Below are 6,371 nucleotides of genomic sequence, written 5' to 3'. Positions count from 1 at the left end.
TAAGGATTAATATCTAAAATAAATTCTCAATGGAAGGTAACATAAATTGAAACATTCTAGTTAAGTTACAGAAACATTCCACTCAATTGACTGACTAGTATCATTGATAATAATTCATTTAGGAGTGCCAAAATAACTCAGAGAAAATGAACTTTTCTACGTTAGGGAGGATATTACAATGCAGACAAAATAAAAACAAAAATTATATGCTCAATATGAGAATTATCCTCACTTTCAAACTTCTGTAATAAATAATTTCTGATTCTGCGAAAGAGGCAGCGTTGCGTCGATTGAACGCATGGCCATGCCATGGTAAGGGAAATATATTGTCGAACATACAAGGTTGCCACTGATCGAAACACTAGTCAAACGAGAGACTATTATTTCAAATAATAGTAATAATAATAATAATAATAATAATAATAATAATTTGATGAATTCATTTCTTACACTCATTAAAGTTAGAATTCATGTAAAAAATTATCAATAAAGAGTCATTATTTTTTGAGCATTTCAAATTTATTGTTCCCTGTTACATTCAATAACTCAACTGGAATCTATTCGAACTATATTAAACCAGCCTGAGTTACTCTGCAAAGTTACATTATTTTCATATCGTACAGATCTCAAACCCATATATCGAACTTGCGTGTTAAAAACAAACGTTTCATGTTCCTAAAGTCACCCACACGAACAATCAATAAAACAGTAATTTCTTTCCACACATAAAGAGATATTTCGTTCCATTAAGGATAATCGGGCGAGCTGGGAGAGTTGGAAAAAAAGCAGCCATTTTTTTACGTATTCTTTAAATGATGGAAAAGGCGTGTGAAAAGTTTCAGACTGCTGGGGAGCATGGTTGATTTATTATGGATTTTTGAATAAGTGGTCATTTAACCCGTGATCTTATGGAAATCACCAAAAAAACTGCAAAATCCAAGGAAAAAATGCAACCAAAGTCATGAAACTTTAGACACATTTAGAACATGTGATCAATGATTTGTTGAGTGAAAAAGATTGTCCCCTAGGACCATTGTTTATTAATAATGGCGAAAAAAGTGCTGAAATAGAAATTTCTGCGCACGCAACCCAAACGAGCAGCAACGTCCGAAGAACCGATCGGGTGGGGGTAGCGCGGTCAATTTAAACGTCTCTTGAGAGAGCGATGAAGCGTTGTGATTGGAGCTTCTTCGAGCCAGTGGTACCAGCTCCTGGTGAAAAAAAAACTACCGCCGATGTTGCCACTTTTTCGCATGGATTAATATTTTAGCATTTATTAAAAAAAAACAATCTGAAAACCATTCAATGCGTGGAACAGATACAAATAAATTTGATTAGCTCCACAAATAATTTTTAACCGGAGATAATCCCTAATATTGCCTGAATTTTGAATCTGAATGGGAAAATTTTTTTGTTCATAATTTTCTATTCAAAATTAGATCGTCCATCTATAGGGCAGTGTCCACCTACTGGGTAGCTTACCCTATATCGATATAAGCGGAACGGATGTTTCACTGGTGCGATGTTGGAGGCGAAGCCCAAGGCGACGCCGAAGGCTGCCAATCACACAAGTTGAAAAATCCCCGTCGGACATGTGCCGAATTATATTTTTTGTCAGTGATGTTACGTTCAGCGAGTGGCAAACTGTTCTTTTTTTCGTTTACAAGTCAACGAAATAGTACATTTCGACACTAGGTCGTGAGAAACTTTTCTGGCGTAATTTTGTAATCATATGAGGTAGAAAAGTAAAAAAAAAATATATATACAAAATAAATAAAAAAATAAAAAAAAATAAAAATTTTAAATATTTGGAACATATTTTCTTGAGCCAAGTAAGCTTTCTTCAATCGGTTAATTCTCCCATTTCAACTCACGGGGCCCGAGAAAGGTTTCACGCGGTAAAGTATTCTTGTACCCAAGTATTATTTTGTCGCAAATGAAAACACTAAAATCGCGTACAAGAATGGTCAATTCTCAAGTCTTTATCGTTTTCACGATTTTTTTATGCACCTCTAATGTTTCGATATGTAATATATTCATGAAGTAGCGCGGAACGATAGTCATAAATGCGAAATTATTCGAGTTTCGTGAAGCGCAAACATTCTGAGATTTCAGCAATTGAAAATAATGTACTTCTCTCAACTAAATATGGTCTACATATTGAGAAATTTTCCTCTCAGCGCAGATGATCGTTCTGCAAACTGAAAGGATTCTCAACAAAAGAAGTCTCTTGACATTTCCTCTCAAAATAATTCATGTTGAGGCATGTCGAACAAACCATGTATTCAACAACGTACGAGGAATGGCCTCGTTACCTCTTCCATACTGAAACGCCACTGATGACGAAAAAAAATTATTGATCCTTCCAACCCCAATTATACCCCAATCCTTCCGCCACAAATAACGAAACGATCACCAGAAACGTAATTCCAACGACACCTTCAAAACCTCTCCCCAAACAATCCACTTTCCTTCACAAATGCGGAAAAAAAATCTCGATATTTCCTTTCACTCTATGTATCAGTTACCCGATACAACTGAAGGAAAATATCGCTGGAAAGGTCATCGAGGTCAGCACACGATACGTTAAGCTCCACTGCTTTCGGAGAATACGAAAATTGAGTAACAACAGTAGCCCGAAGATAATGAACAAGAAATCCGATAAATTAGACACGTGTGATATCCGCTCCTCGCAGCAATCACACCAAAGAGGCTATCCTCTTTGGATCATACTTTCTAGCAACGTTCTAAGGCCAATGCGTCATCAGAGCATCATTACACTCCAACTTACCCGCGACCTAGTTAAGGATATCCAAGTAGTTCAGGCCATTTTTTCTGGGGGAAATCCTCGTCAGAGTTTATAGATTGGACCAAGAGTATTTTTAGACGCAATATCAACTTCGGTATTGACGCAATATCAATCATTCTCCCGAAAAAATGTTCGAAACAGTATTTTTCCGGCCTGTTGCGATGGGGTTTTTTACTCGTGTGGCGTTGGCCTCCGAGCCGTAGGCGAGGACTGGCCAACCACACGAGTAAAAAAACCCCATCGCAACAGCCCAGGAACAATATTTTTCTGTAGTGATTTTCAAGTTTTCGAGTTTGGGAAGTATGTAATACCAATTCCCAGACGAGAAATCGTGACAAGCAGTACAGGAAACATTTTTTCGGTAGAATTATTTTTGAAAAAGGGAAATTTAACACATAGCGTCCATAAGAGCTGCATACTCCCACCTTCAATCCAATAGTTCATAGTAGAAATGCAAATGCATCACATGACCCGTCATATGACGGTCATGTGACCGTCATCGACTTCATTGACGAGGCATTCATGACGGCTGTCACAATTCCCCCTTCCCCTTCTGTGACCGTCACAATTTGTCAAGAAAAAATGACAGTCATTTTTCATCTATATAGATGAAACTTTATTTTTTTCTCGGTCAAATTTCAGTTGAATTCCTTTTGTATTGGCCTAATCCGCATTTTGAAATGGAAATCACGTTTTTTTTCCATCCATATAGATGAAACTATTTTATTTTATTCATGACCGTCACAAATTGGAAATTAGTTATGACCGTCATTATGCAACTATATAGATGGTTTGATAATAATTTGGTTACAAATGATTTGTGACAATCATTTGTAGTTGGAAAATTTGTGCGTCACATGACCGTCATTTTTTGGTCATATGACGTCATCTTGCATCTCTAGTTCATAGTCGTATGGGAAATGGAACCCCTGTGTCCATATGAACTTTTAGAATTGTGTTTTCTTCTGCAATTATTATTTTTTATTCATTAAATTACTTCATTGACTCAACAATGCGACAATCGAGTCGATAACGTAATTTCATAGATAGAAATTAATAATTGTAGGAGAAAACACAATTCTAAGATTTGATATAGACAAAGGGGTTCCGTCTCCCCTTAAGGAATTTATGGCGTTGTCTCAAGAGAAAAAAAGAATCAAGATATTGATATTTTTTTGTAAATACGTTCTTTTGTGTATTAAGGAATCACGTGCAAAATCTCAGATAGCCTAGGAGAAGGACAACAACGGAAATAATTTTTGAAGTTGCTATTTATGTATGCAGTTGAATGGGGCATCGATAATTTCAGCAGTGTTCCCATGTTGCCGACAGGTCGATAATGTAGGGAAAACGCTGAAATTATCGATGCCCCATTTAATCTCATGCATAAATTGCAACTTTATAAATTATTTTCGTTGTTGTCTTTCTCCGAGGCTATCTGAGATTTTGCACGTGGTTTCTTTATACATAAAAGAACGTATTTACAAAAAATTATCAATATCTTGACTGTTTTTTTTCTCTGAAGACAACGCTATAAATTCCTCAAGGGGTAACAGAGTGGTGCTAATTTTCCAAATTTTTGAACAAATTTCCTGCCGAAAGTTATTGATATTTTTACAAATCGAAGCACATTAATCTCCAAGAGAAGATTATGAAGATCAATATGCTTTGGGTTCGAAAAATATTAATAACTTTGAGCAGGAAATTTGTTTGAAAATTTCCGGGGAACGTTGGCCTTTTGTTACTCCTTAAGGTGTTTTGTGTGTAGATCACCGGGGGTGAAACGGAAGGGGAGTCTTATTCGCGATCGCAACATAGATGAGCCATCAAGAGGTCTCTAAACTAACTACTCTTGGGGGCCAACCAATGAGATCACCTACAGGTGTCAAATAATTTTGATTGGATGTTTTTCTAATTATTGAAATAATATTAAGAGATTTATGGGGTAATCAAGGAGGGGTCGAAAAAAAGTCAAGAAATTGATTTTTTTTTTAATACATTTTTTGTTTTTTTCAAAAGTTCTGCGCAAAATCACAGATGGCCTAGGAGAATGGGCGAAACACTGGAATTTTTCTAAAAAATGCATTTTAGCACGGGCTCTTATGGGAATTCGAAAAAAAAATATTAAAAATAGAAAAAAAAGTCATGGAGGAACATAAAAAAAATAATCCAAGGGGCCTATGAGAATTGTTTAAAAGGGATAATTAAAACATTCAAAAATAGGAATTCTGCGTGCGCAACTTGGAATAGCGACAACATCGAGATTAGAAATCGTGGAGGGGTAAGCACGACAAATACGAATGGAGTTGTGATGATACACTTCGTTATGGGTAGGAACAGGTGAGTGAATCAGTGCTGCCAACTTGTATCTCGACCGGCACAACGTTGTCACTATTTCGATCCATATTAATGATTTTCCAATTATCCAAAAGACAACTAATTAGAAAATTAAAAGAAGGCCTGAAATATATGGGAACAAATAGAAAAATTATTAAAAAAATATTTCGAACACAAAAATGGTCGAAAGAGATTGAAAATTTGTCATTGAAATATCGTTTTTTTGTTCAGCGATTGGTTTCCTGCGAGAGAACAATAGATTCCCCTCCGTTTCACCGCCTATTTGCTCATCCCGTCATAAATATCTTAAGGATGTCTATACAAAATCACAAGTACTTAAAAAAAAAGATTTTTTTCAACTGAGAGATGAAGATATTCCCTTCACTTTGATACAAATTTCAATCCACCAACACATGTTCATTATTTAGAAATGAAATAGACAAAATGCACCAAATGCATGCGCTAACATGCGCTTATATGGGATAGAATCATTCAAATATTTCCTCTTTTTGCCCGGGTACTCTAGATTTTTCTCTGGCCATTGGATTCAGTATGATTTTACACATTACCATCTATTTTATTTTTAGAGTCTTCTAGTGGGTGAATTATCAATTTGAACATAAATTTCACAAGAGCCCGTGTATAACGAAAAATTAATTTATTCATGTCTGCCGAGACTATTGCGATTAATTTTTTTTAACGTTAGAAAAGTTATTTTTATTTTCTGCTGTTAGCCGAAAAAATTACAGAATTTTGCTTGACTATGAAAATAACCACATTTACTTGAAATTTACTTGAAACTCAATTACTGAATTAATTAATTTTACTGAATTAAATTTACTTGAAAAGGAAATCTAAAAAAGTTCACGGAATATTCATAGATAATTCAATTGTGGTTATTACATTCAATATGAATTCCAGATGAACGTCATTATTTACCTTTTTCGCACGAGACGTCGTAAACAACCCCAGAAGGCATGCCTACATGCACCCCAATCCACCGCAACTAAAACATTGCTTTTATTATCCTCAATTCCGGAATTTTCGACCTGGTCATTTTTCTTTTTTACGCAGATAGCGATCCTCGAGGACAGATGAGACGGAGAAGTCCTGCAACAAAGCAGCAGCGAACAGCAAGGGGGGGAAACCCAGGTGGATTCACTGTAGGGTCCTCTCCCCCTCTTTTTTTACAATGCACAACCCCTCTTATGGGTTCGTGACCATG

The sequence above is a fragment of the Diachasma alloeum genome, unplaced genomic scaffold, assembly GCF_001412515.2.
Source record: "Diachasma alloeum isolate Michigan unplaced genomic scaffold, Dall2.0 Dall_scaffold_00206, whole genome shotgun sequence".
Taxonomy (NCBI): domain Eukaryota; kingdom Metazoa; phylum Arthropoda; class Insecta; order Hymenoptera; family Braconidae; genus Diachasma; species Diachasma alloeum.
This window is presented reverse-complemented; position numbering follows the sequence as displayed.